The sequence below is a fragment of the Oryctolagus cuniculus genome, chromosome 3 (genome assembly GCF_964237555.1).
Source record: "Oryctolagus cuniculus chromosome 3, mOryCun1.1, whole genome shotgun sequence".
In the NCBI taxonomy this organism is placed as follows: Eukaryota; Metazoa; Chordata; class Mammalia; order Lagomorpha; family Leporidae; genus Oryctolagus; species Oryctolagus cuniculus.
This window is the reverse complement of record NC_091434.1, coordinates 137,550,037-137,572,615: the sequence shown is the minus strand read 5'-3', so window position 1 is coordinate 137,572,615 and position 22,579 is coordinate 137,550,037. Positions and strand designations below refer to the sequence as shown.

At 42.2% G+C, this 22,579-nt stretch overlaps 1 long non-coding RNA gene across 2 annotated transcripts in view; it reads right to left on the bottom strand.

Moving 5' to 3' along the window:
* Positions 1-3,811, bottom strand: part of LOC138849197 (uncharacterized) — a 52,641-nt gene extending 48,830 nt beyond the window's left edge. Inside the window, exons 1-2 of one of the 2 annotated variants that reach the window (XR_011387637.1) lie at positions 3,527-3,811; positions 2,081-2,351 (exon numbers count right to left, since the gene is read on the bottom strand). This is a non-coding gene — a long non-coding RNA (uncharacterized lncRNA). The remainder of the gene's footprint in view (positions 1-2,080; positions 2,352-3,526) is intronic. The other variant, XR_011387636.1, reaches the window with a different exon arrangement.
* Between the last annotated feature and the right edge of the window lie 18,768 nt (positions 3,812-22,579).

Below are 22,579 nucleotides of genomic sequence, written 5' to 3'. Positions count from 1 at the left end.
TGTTTCTTAGCCAACTGTATCAGGTTATCAGGATTTGGGGCCTGGGCATCATTATTTTTTTTCCCACACGTTCCTACCCAAGATAACCATAAACAGGCATGGTTTTCTTGCACTGGCATTGTGGTACAGTGGGTTAAAATGCTACTTGCAGGGCTGGCGCTGTGGCGCAGCAGGTTAATGCCCTGGCCTGAAGTGCTGGCATCCCACGTGGGTGCCAGTTCCACTTCCATTCCAGCTCTCTGCTATGGCCTGGGATAGCAGTAGAAGGTGGTCCAAGTCCTTGGGCCCCTGCACCCACATGGGGGACCTAGAGGAGGCTCCCAGCTCCTGGCTTCGGATCAGTGCAGCTCCAGCCATTGTGGCCATCTAGGGAGTGAACCATTGGATGGAAGGCCTCTCGCTCTGCTTCTCCTCTCTCTGTGTAACTCTGACTTTCAAATAAATAAATAAATCTTAAATCTTAAAAAAAAAAAAAAGATGCTACTTGCAATGCTCACATTCCATTTCAGAGTGCCCATTCAGGTTACTGATGCTCGGTTTCCAATCTGGCTTTCTGCTAAAGCACCTGGGAAAGCAACAGGCAATGGTCCGAATTCTTGGTTCCCTACCACCCACCTGTGAGATCTGTACAGAGGTCTGAGTTCCTGGCCTCAGCCTGGCCTAGCCCTGACTGTTGTACACATTTGGGAAGTGAACCAGAGGATGGAAGGTCTCCATCTTTTACTCTGTCATCCTGTCATGCCAAGAAGATAGGTGTCTTATTACTTTGTACAGTCTCTGGGAACAAAATCAGAGAATCTCCCTCCCCGCCCTACAATTTTCTGCTTTAAAAAAATAAATAAAATCAAGTATTAAAGGAGGCGTGTAGCTATTCTCATTTATTTTTCAAAAAAAAAGCTTGTTTTATCATTTAAAAAAATAGTTTTGAAGTCTTTTTCTGGACATTTGATCTTCTATCCCCTGGTTGGTTTGATGCCCTCTTAGTTCGGAATGTCTTTAAAAGAAAATAGTTCTGCCATTGCCATTTCCTAAGAAGTTTAGAGTCATGACAGAATGAGCTGGCTAGCAGATAGTGTATTTTTAGCCCAAAGATCCAACTTCGATAAAGAATGGCACTGCCCAACCTCTTCCTCCTGCCTTGACATTTCTCTATGGTCCTGGGCAAACCATTTTCTGCAAGAAGAGTCCACCTATCAAATGTTTGTGTGGCTACAAATATTTCTTAGCTCCTCAAGCCAAAGTGAAGCATTTCCCATTCCTCCCACCCCAAGACTTCCAACACTGAGAGGTCCACTGGCACTGTGGCATTCAATGAAATGAAAAGCATGTCTACCAGGACCATCTGGAAACAAAGTGACCATGGGATTGCTTCCCAGTGCTCAGAATCTGAACAACTGCATGTCAATGCTCAGCTACCCCACCTCTCTTCTACATACATAATAGTCCTATGTATTTAAAATTTCATGCCTGAAACAGAATGTGCCTGCCCTTTTAAATCATCTATAGAACATATGCCGGTAACAGATCAGAAGCATGAAATCTCTGACTTTTCGTTTGCCACACATTCATGCACACATCTGTTCTCCCGTGATTTTTCCTGCATTGCTCCCTTTCCCATCCTTCCACTGCTCCTCTCTCTTTTATCCATAGTCAGGTCTGTAGTAGACTCTACACTCGTGCTACAGCCTTTGTACAGTCAGCCCTCCACATTCGTGGTTTTGCATCTTTGGATTCAATCATAATCGACTGATCAAAATATCTGGGAGGGAGAAAACTACATCAGTACTGAACACGTATAGACTTTTTTTCTTGTTATCATTCCCTAAACAATATAGAATAAAAACTACTTACATAGCATGTACGCTGTGTTAGATAACAGGAGGTACATGGCAGTTGTGTGCAGGTTAGGTACAAACACTATGCCACTTGATGTAAGGGACTTAAGTAACCCTGCATTTTGGTATCTGAGAAGGATCTGGACACAATCCCCCAAGGATATGAAGGGAGGACTGTATTAGTTTCCTATTGCTGCTAAAACAAACTACCACAAATTCGGTGCCTTGTGAGTATGTTCTCTTACAGTTCTGCGTGTCAGAAGTCTCCAGTGATGCTTGCGGGACTAACATCAAGGTGTTAGCAGGGCTGCACTCCTTCTGGGAGCTCTAAGGAAGACTATTTCCTTGTGCTTTCCAGCGTCCAGAGGCGGCCTGCAGTCCTTGACCTCTTGCCTTTTCTTCCATGCTCAAAGTGCATCATTCCAGCTTCTGCCTCCTTCATTCCACCTCATTCTTCTGCTTTGATTTTCCTGCTTTCCTTTCCCTTCACTGGGCACATCCTGGGTAGACCCCTATCTTGAGAGTAACGCGCACATCAGCAAAGCCTCTCAACATATTCACAGGTTTCAAGGATTAGGATGGGAACACCCTTTTGGCGGGGGGCAGTTAAGGGGAGACATTACTCTGTCTACCAGGCTTCCTGAAGCTTTCTAGCTAACTATCACTTTGATCAATTCCTCCTTTTACTGCTAAAATATACTGAGTTGAAAAGTGACCCCTCTCTTCCAAATTCATGTTAACCTAAAACCTCACGATGTACCTTTTTGGTAATCTTTACAGGTGTGCTAGATAAGTTAGGATGAGGTTGTGTGGAATAGGGTGGGCCCTAGACCCACTATTGCTGGTCCCTTTACAAAAGGAGACTTAGACACAAAAGCAAGAGGGAAGAAGATCATGTCACAGTGGTCACAATGGCATGAGAGGCTGGAGTGACACAGTGGCAAGCCCAGGGATACTAAGAATTACAGACAACCACCAGAATCTAGAAAAGGACAAAGATTCTTTGCTCCGGGTTTCGGTGAAAGCCTGGCCCTGCTGCCTCCCTGATTTGAGATTTTGAGCCTGCAGAACTGCCGAAGAACACACTTGTTTGCCCTAAGCTCCATAGTCTGGGATTTGATCACAGCAGCCCTGGGTCACTAAGACGGATTCATTGGAAAGAGGCACTCTATTGTGCTTGTGCTCCAGACTTTACATAGAAAGTCTGACTTTGTTCATTTATAATATCCAAGGATCTTTGTACATCATTGGCTCTATACCTGAGGCTTTTCCACTTGAGGACCTCAGACTGTCTTCTAGAACACAGCAAGGCAAAAAAAAAAAAAAAATTACAGGTAGCCTGGGCAAACAATGTGGGACAGATAGTACATATTTTAGTTTTTATAGACCAAAAGACAAAATATTATATGACTAGATGTACTTGCAGAACAGAAAGAAAACAAATTTTTACACTTTTTGACTTTTTGCTAAAAAAAATTCAAAATACAATAATAATACTTAAGAACACATTTTTATAATACAGAATGGAATTATTTTTCTTTTTTTTTCTTTTTTTTCTTAAATGTGAATTTACAAAGTACAACTTTTGTATTGTTGTGGCTTCCCCCCCCCAACCTCCCTCCCTCCCGCTGCCCTCCCCTCTCCCGCTCCCTCTCCCATCCTGCCCTTCATCGAGTTTCATTTTCAATTACCTTCATATACAGAAGATCAACTTAGTATACACTAAGCAAGGATTTCAACAGGCTGCCCTCACACAACCGCACAAGGTATAGGGTATTGTTCAACTAGGAGTGTTGTTTTTAAGTTTCATAGTAAAACACATTAAGGACAGAGATCCTACGTGGGGAGCCTGTACTCAGTGACTCCCCTTGTTGATTTAACAATTGGCACTCTTATTTATGACGTCAGCAATGACCCGAGACTCTTGCTATGAGCTGTCTAGGCTATGGAAACCCCTTGAGTTCACCAACTCTGAACTTGTTTAGTCAATGCCGTATCACAGTGGAGATTCCTTCCTCCCTTCGGAGAAAGGCGCCTCTCTCCTTGATGGCCTGTTCCTTCTGCTGGGGTCTTGTTCACCAGGATCTTTCATTTAGGTTGTTTTTGCCACTGTGTCATGGCTTTCCATGCCTGTGAGACTCTCATGGGCCTTTTAGCCAGATCCGAATGTCCCAAGGGTTGATTCTGAGGCCGGAGTGCTGTTTTGGGCATTTGCCATTCTATGAGTCTGCTGTGTGTCCTGCTTCCCCTGCAGGATCATTCTCTCCCTTTTAATTCTATCCTTCATTATTTGCTTACACTGGTCTTATTTGTGAAATCTCTCCGACACTTACCCTATATATTTTTTTTTTTTTGACAGGCAGAGTGGACAGTGAGAGAGAGAGACAGAGAGAAAGGTCTTCCTTTGCCGTTGGTTCACCCTCCAATGGCCGCCGCGGCCGGCGCACCGCGCTGATCCGATGGCAGGAGCCAGGAGCCAGGTGCTTTTCCTGGTCTCCCATGGGGTGCAGGACCCAAGCACCTGGGCCATCCTCCACTGCACTCCCGGGCCACAGCAGAGAGCTGGCCTGGAAGAGGGGCAACCGGGACAGAATCCGGCGCCCCGACCGGGACTAGAACCCGGTGTGCCGGCGCCGCTAGGCGGAGGATTAGCCTAGTGAGCCGCGGCGCCGGCCCTTACCCTATATTTTTGATCGGTTATATACTTATACTTATCACTTTACCAAGTGCACTGGCATTGGTACCTGCCTCCTTGATAAGATTGAGTTGAAATCCCCTGGCACATTTCTAGCTCCACCATTGGAGGTAAGTCCAAGTGAGCATATGCCGACCTATTGATGGCAACTAAACGAGCATCTAAATGATACCCATTGAAGTGAGACAATGAGAGACAATGACATGATCAGCCCTTGTCTAGACTGTTGAGGAACAACTTACTATTTTATTCCTTTTAGTATTTTTTGTTGTTGTTGTTGCTCCGTTTGTTCTACTTAATACCACTGGTTGAACTCTGTAATCAATACACAATCATTCTTGGGCGTTTAAAATTAACAGAAAAGTGATCTCTTAAATATAGGAGTGGGAATAAGAGAGGGAGGAGATATATAGAACGGAATTCTTTCGGGGTGCATTTCACTTACTTGCGGTTCAAATGGGATTGAACCAACACCTGTTAATGCTGATCTGTAGTAAGATCTTTATCTCACCGGGTTTTTTAAACTCAAAGGTGAATGAGAACTTCGACCTGCAAGCTCTGTAAAGATAGCTCTGCCCTGTCCCTGTCAGTCAGACCCCTCCCACCCTCACGACGCCCAAGGTCATGACTCATGCCTTCATTCACGTATCATCCAAGGAGGATGAGGACAGCAGGCCCACTGCAGAGGGCGAGGCGACCACTACCTTCATGAAGAAACTCAGGCAGAGGTACCAGTGCCAGAGGAAACCGCACGGAAATGCGCCTACCAGGTTCCGGCCCCAGTCAGAGAAGGCCCTCCACGCTGAGCACGCGCGTGGAGCCCACACCCGAAGCAGGCAGGTGACATGTGGGGCCCTCCAAGCTGAGCACGCGCGTGGAGGCCACACTCAAAGCAGACAGGCCTCATGTGGGGACACCCTAGGCCTGTCCTGTGCCCTCAGTGACCTCGGAGCCCAACCCCGACAGATTCAGGGGCCATTTTGGGAACTGTGACTCCTTCTCTGGAGAAGGGATCTTCAAGCTTCTATATCCAGAACAAGGTCAATGTCGCTGAGGTAAGAGTGCCAAACTGGCCTACAGTTTCGACACCAAAGCCACCGCAAGGCCGCATGCGGCACTGTCTCCCACCACCACAAACCCAGCCCACAGCCTGCGCCACGCAGCTGCCGCCGTTAGGAGCTTAAAGCGCAGCACAGGCAGCAGCTGCAGCCCAAGGCTCCGCCATTCCCACCAGACCCCTTTTTACTTGGCAGAGTTCGGACTCTGCAGAGGGGTTTGAGGTATCGCAGGGAGCTGGGCAGGCGATCGACTGCGGAAAGACCCGGAGAAGCTGGAGTTGGGGACTTACCCAGGGCGTTCTGGAGCAGGGCCAGCCTCGGAGTGGGTGGGGCCAAGACGCTCCTCTGCCCCTTATTTGCATGGCTCCTCCCCCTCGAAAGCAATGGGGCCCAGGGATGGAGTTCAGGGTGGCCTCTTTATCCTCCTCTGCCTCCTGGTCCCCACCCCTTTCCTCAGCTATGTATGTCTGTAACTAAATGTGCTAAAGAATAGTCATCATTGTAAGTAAAAGACTAATGAGTATTTCCTCTTTTCACCCAGTAAGTACTGTCAAATACCAATATTAATTCATGAGCATGTGTTTTTAATGGAACATATTGGTCACTTGAAAGGCATTTACAGAGTTCTGTTAAATTACTCTCTTGATATTTATCTTTTAGCTATCATTACACTGCTGATTAGTCGCTTCCAATTGAAGGTCATCAATTGAAGGTTAAGTGGAAGCTCTTCAATTGCTCAGTTAAATAGATTCTGAAATAAGGAAATGTTGCTTGCTCTTGCATGGACGTTGGAAACCACTGCTGGAAGTGAAATTTGAACTCAACAAATATTCACAGTACATTACAAGTCTGCATGGAAAGCTCCATGCAGATCTCACATCTTGATTGTTTAACAGCACCCAAATGCTGTCAGCTGCTGTTGACTTGACTTTCTTTACCTACAGTATCAGCTTCTCCTGTGAGCAGTTTGGGCTCAGAATTTCAGATGGACTTCATTAAGAAACACCAGCAAGTCTGCCACAAAAATTAATTTCTAAAGCCATTCACTGTTTAATAGTTGTGGTTGAGAGCAGTTCTTCTCATTATTAAAAAAAAAAATCCAGTCTCCTCTCTGAACTAAAAACAAATCACAAGAATGTTGTCCCACAGCTGAGCCCCTCCCCTTCTGGGAAGCACAGCAAGTTAGGATATTGAGCTTCTCTTTCCAACAAAAATTCATGGAACTATCCATGAGAGTGGAATTTACTATTCAAACTATTGAACCAACGGCACTTGCTAAGTCAGATATGCACTGCAAAGAACCTGCTCACGAGTCACACAATAAATACCTTTTCTCAAATTTTGTAAACGTAGCCAACTAAGCCTTTTCACTGTTCTACACATTTTTACTGCCATCAACATGACATATCTCAGCAGATTCTCCCTCAGGTGCTACTAAATTCATCTTTGGTCAAATTCTTTGCAAATATTCTTGCTTCTAGTCAATCCATTCAGACTACATATTATATAGCTAATTCTTCAGTTACTTTCCAAATTGGAATTGGCTCTTTGAATAAAGTACAAGGGTCCTTCAGAAAGTTCATAGAAAATGGAATTAAAAGATAAATTTATTTTGGTACAAAAATGTTTAAATTTGTACATAGCTTTTTCCAGATATGCATTTTTGAGGACCCCCTCATATGCATGGACTTCAAAGTTTTCTCAGCAAAATAAACTTATCTTGTAATTCCAGTTCCATGAATTTTTTGAAGTATTTTTGGTGATAAATGTGCAGTACCAGTGATACCAGCTGGCTCATCATGAGCCAAAGAAAACCCCTCGTAACCACTTATCTTATTTTTAATTGACTATTGATGTTGTCCCCAGTGTCCTCAAATCTTGGAGCAAGTGTTCTCACTAAAAAGAAAAGAAATTTTTCTTTTTCTGCTGTCTGCTGTACCCAAAGCTAATTCAGTTAACTCACCATTGGTTCATGCACCACTTGGAAACTTTCTATGGTTGCCAGCTCATTTTCAATCATTATCTTGTGAATAACCTCTGCCATGATGAGAGACTCCAGTTTACATTTTTTCTAACCACTGTTTTTCCATGGAGTGGGAATATTGTGATGGTTGTCAGTGTGATTATGTTGACATGTATTTTCTTAGCACACTATAATGTCATTACATAGTATGCAAAATGCTTTGCCATCTAATTTTATAACGAAATAATCTGCACACACACCACTGTGCCTTAAAAGTGGATATTCAATGCCCAGATTTCCTTGCTTGCCTTTGCTTGATGGATATGTACTGTTATAACCAGTAAGAAAGGAGGGAGAGAGGGAAAGGGGACACACAGGAAGGGAAGGAGTGATGCACGGGTTTCACATTATAAAATGCTGTGAGATACTGTTGCGTTCTAACAGCATCAGTGCTGTCTGCAGCATGCCAAGAAGCAGGGCCCAGTGATGTGAGTGCCGTATCTAGTCTCTGACGCAGCTACTCAACCCTGCCACTAAAATGTGAGGGTTCCCAGACAATAGGTAAACACACATGCATGGCCAGGTTCCAATAAACTCTTTTTTGTGGACAGTAACATTACAGTGACATAATTATCATGTCATGAAATATTCTTCACTGATGCTCCCCCCAATGATTTATAAGCATAAAGATCATTTGTAGCCCATGAAGATAGAAAAAGAGGTGGTATTCCATTGGTGGCTGGTGGGCTGGAATCTACTGACCCCTGCATAGGCTATTAGGGCATCTTCAAAAATCCACCTGCTCTGTGTTTGTAAAATGCCGTTGAGGTCACTCTAGTTGTTGCAGGAATGTGCTTCCCAGTTTTTATACCAGCCTCTTGCTGCTGCATAAGAGAAGTCAAAGCTGAGGCATAAAAAATATGTCATGGACAGTAATAAGAGCAGGATTTATTTAAATTAAGAGAGTGATTACACCTTCAGGCATGAGTGTGGACAAACCCTGTGATGAGACAGTATGGAAGGAGACCACAAGGGATGCTGAAAAAGGGATACCCCTATGTCCCCTTTGTGGGATAGGGAATTGTGCCCTAATTGAATATACAAACGAGGTGGAGTTCGGACAAGGTTTAGTGCATGTGAATTCTACTGGGAGCTCTATGTGTGCATGTTTATCATGGCACCCTCTTCTTCCTGGTCCTGGAAGAGAATGAGGTGCATCATGGAAAAGTGGGTCTACTAGATGATTGGCATGTAAGGGGGTGGAGTTAAGGTGAAGGGTTAGAGACAAAAATTGTGGAAAAAATCTTTCAGATCATTTCACTCTAACTCTCTGCCTATCTGTGCCTCCTCTCTTTGGCCCCTCAAACATTTTTGTCTCATAATATTTAAGAAAGATTGAATGAAGACAGTTTGTCTAAATTGGGGCATTCTTCCTGCCTATCCTGGAAAATCCTTAACTAATTTAGTGGTTACATCTTCAAGAGCTGGAAGATTGACAACACTCATGGCCAATGTCTAGGGTCTCTGCATGATCATCATTTCTGTGATAAACTCAAATTTTGAAAGAGATAAATTTAGCAGTTAAGATGAGCATAACTGACAAAAAGAGAGATAATGGGTGGGATTCCTTTTAGAAAAGGGAAAGTGTTTTCTGTTGCTCCCTAACCAAAGTTATAGGACCATCAGCTTGGACATAAATCCTTGTGATAGCTCTTTCCATTAGCACATTGGTGGTAAAGTAAGCATGAAAGATTCTATTAGTTACTGCACACATCCACCTTGTTCTGCCAGTAGATATTCTTGGGCTAGTTAGTTGTCCAAAACTATTTCAAATACAGAATCCACAGACTTGTGTTGTAATAGAAGCTGGCCAGTAATCTAAGTTACGTTGTCCAAGGCAACAGAAAGATTTATAAAAGCAACATCATATAAAACAAAGCAAGATTTCTTCCCATTATGGTGAAGAACTTACTAGGGAGTTTTCCTGCCAGTAGCAGATTTCTGAGAGAATCAGAAGAGGTAGGTAAAAACAGATGAGCTAAAAAGTACAACACTCTTAATATAGCAAAAGCAAAATCTTTACTAATAATTTTGCTTTTTGAAGAGTTATTTGAGGACCTCAGCTGACCCACAAGAATAGGCAGACTTGTCCTTCATATATGCCTGTGAGGACTCAGAGCAAAGATTACAACTAAGAAGTAAAGTCATAAACACTACATAGGAAGGGATTTTCAGAAAACTCCAAAGAAACAGGGGAGCATAACACACGCGAAAAGGAAAACTGAGGTCTGTGGCACCTAGAGATTCAGCAGTTAGACGCAACCCAGTTCCTACAGGGTGAACACAGAACTTCATACCAATCCCCTCAGTTCCTTATCCCATATATACCATGTCTGACTTCCAACAAACAACTAACTAATAGGCCTTAACTCTTACCAACCCTCAGATAATGAATTTAAAGTAACTACGATTAATGTGTTAAAGGCTCTGATGGGAAAAAAAAAAGGATACAGTATGCAGGAGCAAATTGGAAATATAAACAGAGAGGTAGAAATTCTGAAAAAGAAAAACACACTTTACCTATACAGAAAAAAGCTAAGACTGTCATAGGACATCTCTTCAGAAACCATGCAGTCACAAAGAGTGCAGTGAAATAAAAACAGGTTAACAAATGTTTCTAAAAGTTATAGCCTAAAACAGTTACAATTAAGGTGCTGAAACTGGGTATAACATTCTAAAATTTGGGGCCGGCTTACTTGGTTAATCCTCCGCCTGCGGCGCCGCATCCCATATGGGCGCACAGTTCTAGTCCCGATTGCTCCTCTTCCAGTCCAGCTCTCTGCTGTGACCCATGAGGGCAGTGGAGGATGGCCCAAGTGCTTGGGCCCTGCACCCACATGGGAGACCAGGAAGAAGCACCTGGCTCCTGGCTTTGGGTTGGTGCAGCACTAGCCCTAGCAGCCATTTGGGGAGTGAACCAACGGAAGCAAGACCTTTCTCTCTGTCTCTCTCTCTCACTGTCTATAACTCTATCTGTCAAATTAAAAACAAAAAGAATTTTAAAAATTCTAAAATTATATCTCCAACAAAATTATCTTTCACCAGTAAAGGAGGGGCCAGCATTGTGGTACAGCAGGTTAAGCTACCACCTGTGACATCAACATCCCATATGGGCAATAGTTCCATTCCTGACTACTCCACTTCTGATCTGCCTCCCTGGTAATGCACCTGGGAAAGCATAAGAAGATGGTTCGAGTGCCTGGGCCCATCACTCATGTAGGAGACTCAGATGGAGTTCCGGGCTCCTGGCTTCAGCCTGGGTGAACCAGTAGATGAAAGATCTCCTCTCTGTATCTACCTCTGCCTGTCACTTTCTCTCTGTGACTTTGTCATTCAAATAAATAAATAAATTGTTTTAAAAAAGAATAAAGGAAAAATAAAGACTTTCTCAGACAAATGAAAAATGGGATACTTTGTTAGCATATCTGCTTTGCAAGAAATTATAAAAAGAATTTTTTCCCATAGGGAAAGTGATATGGGTCAGAAAATCATCTGCATAAAGAAAAAAAAAGAAGAACATTAAAAAAAAATAGGGGGGGGGGGGCAGCACTGTAGTGTAGCCGGTAAAGCTGCCACCTGCAGCACCGGCATCCCACATGGGCATTGGTTCGAGTCCTGGCTGATCCACTTCCAATCCAGCTTTCTGCTATGGCCTGAGAAAGCACTATTAGATGGCCCAAATCCTTGGGCCCCTGCACCTGTGTGGGAGACCCAGAAGAAGCTCCTGGCTTCGAATCAGCGCAGCTCTAACCACTGCGGCCATCTGGGGAGTGAACCAGCAGGTGGAAGATCTTTCTTTCTCTCTCTGCTTCTCCTTCTCTCTGTGTGTAACTCTGACTTTCAAATAAATAAATAAATCTTTAAAAAATAAATAAACAAATAAGTAAGGTAAAATAACATCTGCTATTTTCCTTGTTCTTAATATTCTTTTCTTAACAAGAAAAACACTTATCCAAAGTAACAATATCATGGGTGACTGTAGCATGTGGGTAACGAAATGAATGACAGCAATGTTTTAAAGCAAGGGAGACAGGAATTGGAAATTCTTTTGAGGTACCTGGATTGTCTGTGAAACAACATAGCACTGCTTGAAAGTGGACTTAGATTACTTGTAAATGTAATGTGCAAACTACGGGGAAATTTAAAACTTTTATAATAAATATAATTGGTGCGCTAAGAGAAAAGAGAAATGGAATAATAGAAGCTGCTTAATTAAAACCAGAGAAGGCATGGGATGGGCATTTGGTTTTGTGCTTAAGTTGCTGGTTGGGACCCCTGAATCCCATATTGGAGTGCCTGGGTTTGAGTTCCGGCTCTGGTCCTAATTGCAACTTCCTGCTAACATATGTTATGTGGGGAGCAGCAGATTAAGGCTGAACTATTTGGGTCCTTGCCACCCGTATGGGAGGCCTGGATTGAGTTCCTGGCTCCTGGCTTCAGTTTAATCGAGCCATAGATGTTGCAGGCATTTGGGAAGTGAGTCAGCACACGGAAGCCCTCTCTGTCTGTATCCCCCCTCCCTCCCCGTCTCCCTCTGTCAAATAAAATTAAAAAGTAAAATAATAAAGTCAGAGAAAGCAGAAAAAGCAGGGAAGATTAAGAAGAAAGTACAAGTTCAATGAAAAGGAAAAAGTTGCAAACATGGTAAACATTCATCTAACTATATAAATACTTACTTCAAGTGTAACTAAGTTAAATGTATTAATAGAGTGGATTAAAAATGAAGATCTACTCTATGTAAATGCCCACTTTAAATATAAAGACAAATAAATTAAAGAGATAAAGAAATATTTTCATGCTTACACTAACAAAAACAGTCACAGTAGCTCTATAAATTTCTGACAGAGCCAGCTTCAGAACAAGGAAAACATGAAGGATACAGAGGGACACTGTGTAATGATAAAGGCATCAGCTCTCCAAGAAGACTTAAAAACCCCTAGCTTCTAAGAATTCAACAGCAGGGTGTTGAAATACTTGAGGCAAAGACCGAAAAAGCTTCAAAATAAAGAGAAAAAGAAAATAACTATCATAGTGGGAGACTTCAACATCCTCCTAGCAGTAACTGCCAGAAGGCAGAAAATCAGCAAAAGTATAATTGAACTAAAAAGCACCACAAATAAACTTGATCTTATTGATATGTATAGAATGACTTAACAATAGTAGAATAAACACTTTCCTCAATCATATATGTAGAACGTTCACTAAGGCAAACCATATTCTGTGCTAAAAACACATCTTAATAAATTCAAGATGATAGAAACCATACAAAGTGTGCTTTCAGACCACTGTGGACACAGTGGAATGAAATGAGAAATCCATAACAGATAAACAGCTGGAAAATCCCAAAATATTTGGAGATCAGTCAATACAGTTCCAAGTAAACCAAACATGGGTCAAAGGAGTCTCAAGAGAAATTGTAAAATGTTTTGAACTAAATGAAAATGAAAATAAAACCTATCAAAAATGTGCAGGATGCAGGGAAAACAGTGTTTAGGATGAAACAACACTGAGTATGCCCATACATTAGAAAAGCAGAAAGGTCTATAGTTGTAGTCTAAACTTTCCCCTTAGAGAAATAAAGAAGTGCAGAGGAAGACTAAAGCAATAGGAAAGAAATAATGAAAATTAAAGCAGAAATCAACATCAAAAGTAGAAAATCAATACATAAAAATCAATGAAACCAAAAGATGGTTCTTCAAAAAGATCAGTAAAATTGATCAAATTCTATCCAGGTCAACCCAGAAAAATATAGGCATAAAGTGCTAACACCTGAAATGAAAGATTAATAACCCACTACTGATCCCCTGGACATTAACAGGATAATGAAAGAATGACATGAAGAACTCCATGCCCACCTATGTGATAACTTGGATGAAATGGAAAAATGCTTTAAGAAACACAAAGCACAAAAAATTCAGAGGAGAAGCAGATAACCTGGATATACCTACAATCAAAAGTTAAGGGGGAAAAAAGCACCAAGCCCAAATGGTTTCGCTGGCTGAATTCTCCAACATTTATGTGACCTCAGGGTTCTACAATCTCTCCCTGAGTTTAGAAGCAGAGGGAAAACTTCCAACTTATTCGATGTAACCAGGATTACCCTAAGAACAGAACCAAATAAGGACATTTTAAGATAGGAAAACTACAGGACAACATTGCTCTTGAACATAGATGCAAAGATCCTCAATAAAATATTGGCAAATCAAATCCAACAATGTATAGAAAGAATTATACAATGTGACCAAATGGGATTTATTCCACATATGACAGGCTATTTTCCAATTTAAAAATTCATTAGTGGAATCCACAATATCAACAGGCTAAAGAAGAAAAACCATATGGCTATATCAATGGATATAGAGATGTATTTGACGAAATGCAAAACCCTTTCATGATTTAATAAAAGAACAAAAACAATCTCCTGTTAAACTAGGACTGGTGAGGACCTTCCTCAACTTGATAAAGAACACCTGTAAAATAAACAAACAACATCCCCCCCAAATCCTGCAACAACAGCGCATTTAATGGTCAGAAACTAAATGCTTTTTGAAGTCTTATGACAGCCTGTTATGAAAAGCCAGCCAGGCCGGAGAGGCTCGGGATGATCACCTTCCCTGTGATATCTCAAAGGGCTTACATAATAGAATCCAAAACACCTATTGTGGGGCTGGCGCTGTGGCATAGTGGATGAAACTGCCACCTGCAGTGCCAGATGCCATACGGGCGCCAGCTGGAGTCCCAGCTCCTCCACTTCCAATCCAGCTCTCCGCTATAGCCTGGGAAAGCAGTGTGGGATGGCCCAAGTGCTTGGGCCCCTGCACCTGCATGGGAGACCTGGAAGAAGCTCCTGGCTCCTGGCTTCAGATTGGCACAGCTCTGGCCATTGAGGCCAACTGGGGAGTGAACCAGCAAATGGAAGACCTCTCTCTCTTTCTCTCTCTCTGTTTTTTTTCTTTTTTTTTTTTTTTTCGGACAGGCAGAGTGGATAGTGAAAGAGAGAGAGACAGAGAAAGGTCTTCCTTTTGCCGTTGGTTCACCCTCCAATGGCCGCCACGGCTGGTGCGCTGTGGCCAGCGCATCGCGCTGATCCGAAGGCAGGAGCCAGGTACTTATCCAGGTCTCCCATGGGGTGCAGGGCCCAAGCACTTGGGCCATCCTCCACTGCACTCCCGGGCCACAGCAGAGAGCTGGCCTTGAAGAGGGGCAACCGGGACAGAATCCGGGGCCCCAACAGGGACTAGAACCCGCTGTGCCGTGCCACTAGGTGGAAGATTAGCCTAGTGAGCCGCGGCGCAGGCCTCTCTCTCTCTCTCTCTCTCTCTCTCTCTCTCTCTCTGCTTCTGAGCTTGTCTTCAACTGGGAGCAAGAAAATGCAAGTAGTAGACACCCGAAATACAAAAATCTCCTAGTGAATGGCACCTTGCACTCTCACAGCAGTCACTTGCGGTCTCAGAGTTGACTTCCTCGTTACTAACAGCCAAAATATTACCTGCAAAAGGCGCTTCCTTCTGCACATTTATTCTGCTGCCTCTTTGCTTCTGCAGGTTAAATCCAGAGTTGCATAACAATGGATGATGCCACAAATCTGAAGTTTTTAGTTATTTGTTTTGATGTGAGTTTCAAAACAGGCTAAGTGCAGGCAATTGGAAAGAGCCAGCTGAAAAAACAACCAGAAAACTTGATGCTGCTGGAACCTAATGGATAGACCATCAGCCAGCTGAAGTTTCAGTGAGAACGTGTTAGCTTTAAATGGTTCTTATACAGGAGCTTCTTAGCATAGCTTCAGTGCAGATACCACATAATAGCAAATAAATGACAAAGCAAGTAGATCAGAACCATGGCAGTCAGTCCAGTAAAGAAGACAGCAGAAAGATAATGGGTGTTGAGACAATTGTACAATTTACAGTTCCAGCAATTGCCATTCACATGGTGTTCCACATAAATCACGCCCCCTGGAGGTGTGCAGCATGCACCTTGAGCAATTGTCAGCAGAAAACCTGAAAACATTTTCTTGTTTGTATATAATAACAGATGCATGTGGCAAAGAACACAGATTTTATCTCAGGTTAAAGCTTTATAAATTGGATTTACAAATCCAAAGAGAAAAATTGATAAATCAGACTTTATCAAAACTAAAACTTTTGCCATGGGAACAACTCTGTTAAGCAGACTGGTAGAAAATATGTACAAATTACGTATCAGCAAAGGTTCTTGCAAAGAAGCTCAACCTCATTAGCATTTAGAGAAGTGCAAATTAAAACCTCATAAGGGACCCCTCTACACCTAATAAAATGGCTACACTGTAAACATAATATATACTACAAAAATAATAATATTTTATGCACATATACATATATACACGTGTATATAATATTTTATGCACATATAATATTTTATGAACATATAATATAGTATTTATATAATGCACATATATATTGCACATAATATATATAATGCACACATATAATTCATATAATATTAATATAATGCACATGTGATATTTTATGCACATATATAATATAATATTTTATGCACATATAATATATGCAATGTGTACATGTATTATATGCTAATATATATGTTTTTTTAAAGAAAATACCAAGTACTGGCAATGATTCAAAGCAACTGCAGATCTCATACATTGCTAGTTGGAATGCAAAATACCCACCTTGGGAAACAGTTTGGAATTTTCTTACAAAGTTAAACATGTATTTATCATATAATGCACTAGTTTCCCTCTGGGGTATTCACTTTAGAGAAGTGGAAACTTGTATTCATAAAATAACACCACAATGAGGTTTCAACTCACTCCTGTTAGAATGGCTTGCATACAGAAATCAACAAACAACAAATGCTAGTGAGGATGTGGGGAAAAGGGTACCCTAATCCACTGTTAGTGGGAATGTAAACTGGTACAGCTACTGTGGAAGACAGTATGGAGATACCTCAGAAAGCTGATTATAGACTTATGATATGACCCAGCCATCCCACTCCTGGGAATTTATCCAAAGCAAATGAAATCAGCATATGAAAGAGTAATCTGTACCCCAATGTTCATTTCAGCTCAATTTACAATAGCTAAGATATGGAACCCACCCAGATGTCCATCAGCTAAAGAACAGCTAGAAAAAATATGGTATATATGGAATACCACACAGTGGGAAGGAAGGAAGGAAGGAAGGGAGGGAGGGAGGGAGGGAGGGAGGAAGGAAGGAAGGAAGGAAGGAAGGAAGGAAGGAAGGAAAGAGGGAGGGAGGGAGGGAGGAGGGAGGGAGGCAGGAAGGAAGAAAGGAGGGAGGGAGGAAGGAAATCTTGTCATTTGGAACAAAATGGGTGCAACTGGAAACCATTATACTTAGTGAAATAAGCCAGTCACAAAAGGACAAATACCATATGGTCTCTCTGATCTGTGGTAATTAAGAGTACTCAAAATGTAATCTATAGGAGCGAAACTGACACTTTGAGATGTGATAATTTTGAATAGCCCTAGCCTTGACTGTGGGGGAACAATGTTTTCCTTATTTTTTGCTTGTTTTTGTCCTTTACTTCTTTTGTATTTCCTTCATATTAATCGGTGAACTCTCTACTTGGTGTAGGGCTAATCTTATGAGTATAAAAAGTTACAGAAGATTCATCTCTATAAAAAATAAGAATGGGAAGGGAAGAGGGAGGAGGAAGAAAGGCGGGAGTATGGGTGGGAGGAGGGTGGGGGGAGAAGCATCATGTTCCCAAATCTGTACATATTAAATACCTGAAGTTGTATTCCTTAAACAAAATAAATTATAAAAAAAAAAACATCTGTGCATGAACGTTTGTAGCTGCTCTATTCACAATGACAAAAATTGGAAACAACACAAATGGCCTTCAACATCAAATTATGCAACAAACTGTGGTACAGTCATGCCACAGAAACTACTCAGAAGCAAAAGCCGAGGACAAACAACTGATGTACAACTGAGGGAGGTGTATCTTAAAGCAGTGTGCTGAATGAAAGAAAAATCTCTAAAAGTTAGATACAGGGGCTGACGCTGTGGCCTAGTGGGTTAAGCCGCCATCTGCAGGGCTGGTGTCGCAAATGCGTGCCGGATTGAGTCCTGGCTGCTCCACTTCTGATTCAGCTCCCTACTAGTGAGCCTGGGAAAGCAGGGGGAGATGGCCCAAGTTCTTGGGCCCCTGTACCCATGTGGGAGACCTGGAAGAAGGTCCAGGTTCCTGGCTTCGACCTGGCCCAGCCCTGGCTGTTGTGGCAATTTGGGGAGTGAACCAGCGATGGAACAACTCTCTCTCTCTCTAACTCTGCCTTTCAAATAAATAAATAAATCTTTTTTAAAAAATGTTAGATACAATAAGGTTTCATTTACCTGCCATGTGGAAAAGGCAAAAACATAGGGGTGGGTGTCAGGGGCTAGGGGTGGAGGAGAAGTTGACTACAAAGAGGCAACATGAGGGAATTGGGTGTTGAAGGAACTGTGCGGTATCTTGATTGGGGTGGTGTTTACGTGACTCGATCCATGTCTTAATGCTCACAGCACTGTCCACCAAAAAAGTAATTTCATGGCATGCTCATTAAATAACAAAAAGGCACTTTCAGAAAATCTCAGCTCTGCCCCATCTCTATTTTGCAATTCCTGCTGCCACTCTGATCCTTGCATTTTCACATTTCCTGGACACTGCAGTTGACTCCCAACTACATTCTCCACTGATCATCAAATCAGTCTTCAGAAATGAATTACTCGTGAAATATTTCTATTGCACAAAAGGTTAGAAAGCAAAACAAGTCGAAGCAGCTCTCTCTGTTGGAGACTGGGCACGTATACCAAGCCTACAGCACCCCGCACTGAGTCAAACACAACATGACAATTGAAATAAGCTGTGTATTTGGATACCTACTTACACTATTGTTAAATAAAAACAAAGAAAGTTTGTTGGTCATGCTGTAAATAAGAATTTTTTTCTTATACCCAGTCCATCTTATCTATCTGTGGTTCAATACTGTGTCTCCTGATTCAGCATCTATGTCTACTGCCTCTAGCAGGTGCTCAGCACATCCTCGTTGAACTTAATTTTGAGCTGCTTTAACTCCGTAGCTTCTTTGGCCTGTCCTCTTGGTCACACAGACCTAAAGAGAAAGTTCAGTGAAAGAACTGCTTGGCACAATATTAATGCCTGGCAAAGAGCAACAGCATCCTAGACATAGTGTCAATTAAAGCATTAATTGGCTATTTAGGAAACATGAGTCAGAAAATCCAAGAAACAGAACTTCCCAATGGGATGCAAAAAAAAAAAAAAAAAACTAAATAAAGGAATTTTATGCCAATATTATTACAGGTACCCCTAGATTATGAGTAAGTTATTTCAAACAAAACGAAAAATTGTGGAATATGCGGGGTATGATTTAGTAGATGGTCAGAGCTGCAGGAGAATACTACCTTCATTTGGTAATAATTAGTGTGCCGTGGCTACTCAGAGGAGCACATTTCTTGCTAATAGCTGATGCTCAGGTGGCACTGATCATTCTACCGCCCTAAGCTAATTAAGGGGCTTAAACAGAAGGAGGAAAACCACACAGGGAGAGACAGAAAGCCAAACAGATGGGGCAGCCTAGGGGCTCAGTGAAACAGTAAGCCTTCATCACAGAGTGAGTAAGTAGCTTGGAAATTCAGGCCCGCACACAAGGCCTGTGGGCTCTAGCGCTAGCACTGGGAAATGTCAGGGAGAAGTGAGAAAAGCTAGCCACTACTGAGTACTCTCGCTGTGCCAGGAACACAGAGGACTCCTACTTGCCCCTGTTTCAGCAAAAGGAAATGGGGCTTTAAGGAGACTTTGTAACCCGCCAAGGTCAAACAGCTCAGAAAGTCAGGAGAGAGACAGAAAAAGAGAGAGAGAGAGAGAATGAGAGAATGTTCTTCCATCTGCTGGCTCATTCCCCAATTGGACACAATGCCAGAGCAGAGCCAGGCTGAAGAAGCCAGGAGCCAGGGACTCCATCTGGGTCTCTCACGTGGGTGGCAGGGCCTAAGGACTTGGACCATCCTCTGATGGTTTCCCTGGCACATTAGTGGACAGTTGTATCATAAGTAGAGCAGCAGGGACTTGAACCAGGGCTTATATGGGATGCCTACATCACAGATGGCAGCTTAATCCACTGAGCAACAATGCTGGCCCCTAAATCCAGGCATTCTAACTCCCTAACCCTGACCTTAATCAATGGCATGCTATGTATTGGATTTGCAAAATCCAGCTTCGGTGACTTTGTGTCATGCCCGTTTTGCAAGTACAGTTCTGGATGTACATTCAGAAATTCCCCACTGGCTGCCCTCTTTCTCCACCCCAATTCAGAGTTGACTTGTTTTCAGAATTCTGATCTCTGGGTTGAAACCATCTGAAAACGACATTTGGAAAATACACAATTGAATTAATATATTCACGTCATCCCCTGATCCTAGCCACTTATTTGCAATGAACAGAATTATAATGTGATGAGAGAGTCACAGCTCTAATTTCATACAAGCAGGCCAGACCCTGCAGGAGAAGTTTTGGGGCCAGCACGTGTTTTTCTGCCATCACTCATTCTCACTACATGAAGAGCTGCCTGTGTTGTCTGTGTGTGGGTTTACTGGTAAGTTTCCTTTAGGATGCAAGAAACAGAGACCCATTTGAGCTGTCTTAAGTAATGAAGGTTTATTGGAAGGGTGGCTGTGGAAAAATACAAATTTCTCAACTATTAGACCAGATCACACAGGAACAGAGGAACCACAACAAGTTCAGCCTTCCTGGATACTGCCCCAAAGTTCAGGAATGGGCAGAGTGCCAGTTTCCAGTCACCCTCGCAGCAACGTGACATGCTGAGTTCTCAGGCTTGGCTTCTAGCCCATCTGTCTTCACTATCATTCTTCCTCATGCTGTGTCTGCTCACTCACAATTCTGCTTGCGTGGAAAGGCGTTTGACCCAGCAGATAAAGACTCCACTTAAGAAGCCCCTGTCCCATATCAGAGTGCCTGGGTTCAGTCCTTCACTCCAGGTCCAACTTCCTACTCACGTGCGTTCTGAGAGTCAGCAGTGATGGCTCAAGTAATTGGGTTCTTGCCACACACATGGGAGAGCTGGATTGAGTGCCCAGTTCTCAGCTTTGGCCTGGCCCAGTTCTGACCCTTGTGGGCATTCATGGAATGATCCAATAGATGACAGCTCTGTCTGTGTGGCTCTCTGCATCTCAAATAAATTAAAAAAAAAGCTTATTGAAGTCATAATTCTGCTCATAATGGTATAGACGTGGAAAACACAAAAGGTCAAATAAGTCATTCAAGGGTCTCTGACACCGTATAGTACATCTTTTTTAAAATATCTGCTCCAAAATGGTGCTGAAATAACTGAATATTCACACAGAAAGAGCAAGAGGGAAAAACAAACCTCAACATTACAGCATATCACACACAAACAATACCTTAACATGTATTGTAGAACTACACCTAAAAGCAAAAAGTATAACATATGGACACAAAAATATAGAAAATAATTGTGACTTTGGTGTTTGCAAGTTTCTTGAGTTCTAGGCTCCCACTTTCTGCCAAAGGAGAAGTGGGGCACAGAGGGGGCAGGGCACTGCAGGCATCTGGGGAGTGAACCAGCAGGTAGGAGCTCTCTTTCTTTGTCTCTCCCATTTTTTTAAAAAAAAGCGCTTTAAATAACATCATGGAGATACCTCGGAAATCTGAATATAGACCTACCATATGACCCAGTCATCTCACTCCTGGGAATTTACTTACCCAAGGGAAATGAAATCAGTAAACAAAAGAGTCATCTGCACCTCCATGTTTATTGCAGCTCAATTCACAATAGCTAAGACATGGAATCAACCTAAATGCCCATCAACCGAACACTGGATAAAGAAATGATGGGATATGTACACTTTGGAATACTACACAGTGGTAAAAAAAATGTCATTTGCAACAAAATGGATGAATCTGGAATACATCATACTTAGTGAAGTAAGGCAGTCCCAAAGGGATACCACATGTTCTTCCTGATCTGTGAGAACTAATAAAGCACCTAAAACAAAATCTGTAGAAGTGAAATTGACACTTTGAGAAGGATGACTTGAGATGCCCTTCTGTTGACTGTTGAGGAGGAGTTTCATTTTTTTGTTTTTCCCGTTTTTTTCTTCATTCTATTTGTTGACCTCTTTACTTAATATAGAGTTAATCATATGTGTATAAAGTCAATTGAGGATGGAGCTCAGTAAAAGTAAGAGTGGGAATAAGAGAGAGAGGAAGAAGTTTGTAACTGTAAAGCTGTATAGTTCTGTATACATTCCTATGAACTTACTTCAAATGGTACAGTTTAAAAACTTATGGGACTCCAAATCCCATTAAACTTGGTGGTAAAAATGCCATCTTAATTGTTAAAGTGATCATATTAAGTGTTAAAGTGAACATATAGATAGGATTAAATGTTAAAGTGATCATATAAATAGGATTAAGTGCCTGGTAATAATAATAGAATTAAAAAGGAGAGAACCTTCCAACATGGGAAGCAGTCCACACACCAGACTCATAGAATGACAATCGCTTTAATTAACACTCTGACCTCAGAATCAGCCCTTAAGTCTTCCTGGTCTGGCTGAAAAGCCCATGAGAGCATTTCAGGCATGGAAAGCCAAGACACTGTGGCAATTAATGTTCTACATGCAGGATCTCTGTGAGAGACACCAGCGGAAAGAAGGGGCCGTCAAAGAAGAATATACTTAACCCTGAAGGGAAGAGAGAACTTCTACATTGATTATGGCCTTGTCCAAATACTGATGGAGTCTGTGGACTCAAAAGGCTTCCATAGCCTAGGCAGCTCATGTCAAGAGCCTTGGGTAGTCACTGACATCATACATGAGTGTTAATTGTTAAATTAACAACAGGAGTCACTGTGCACTAACTTCCTATGCAGGACCTCTCTCCTCAATGAGCTGTATTATGC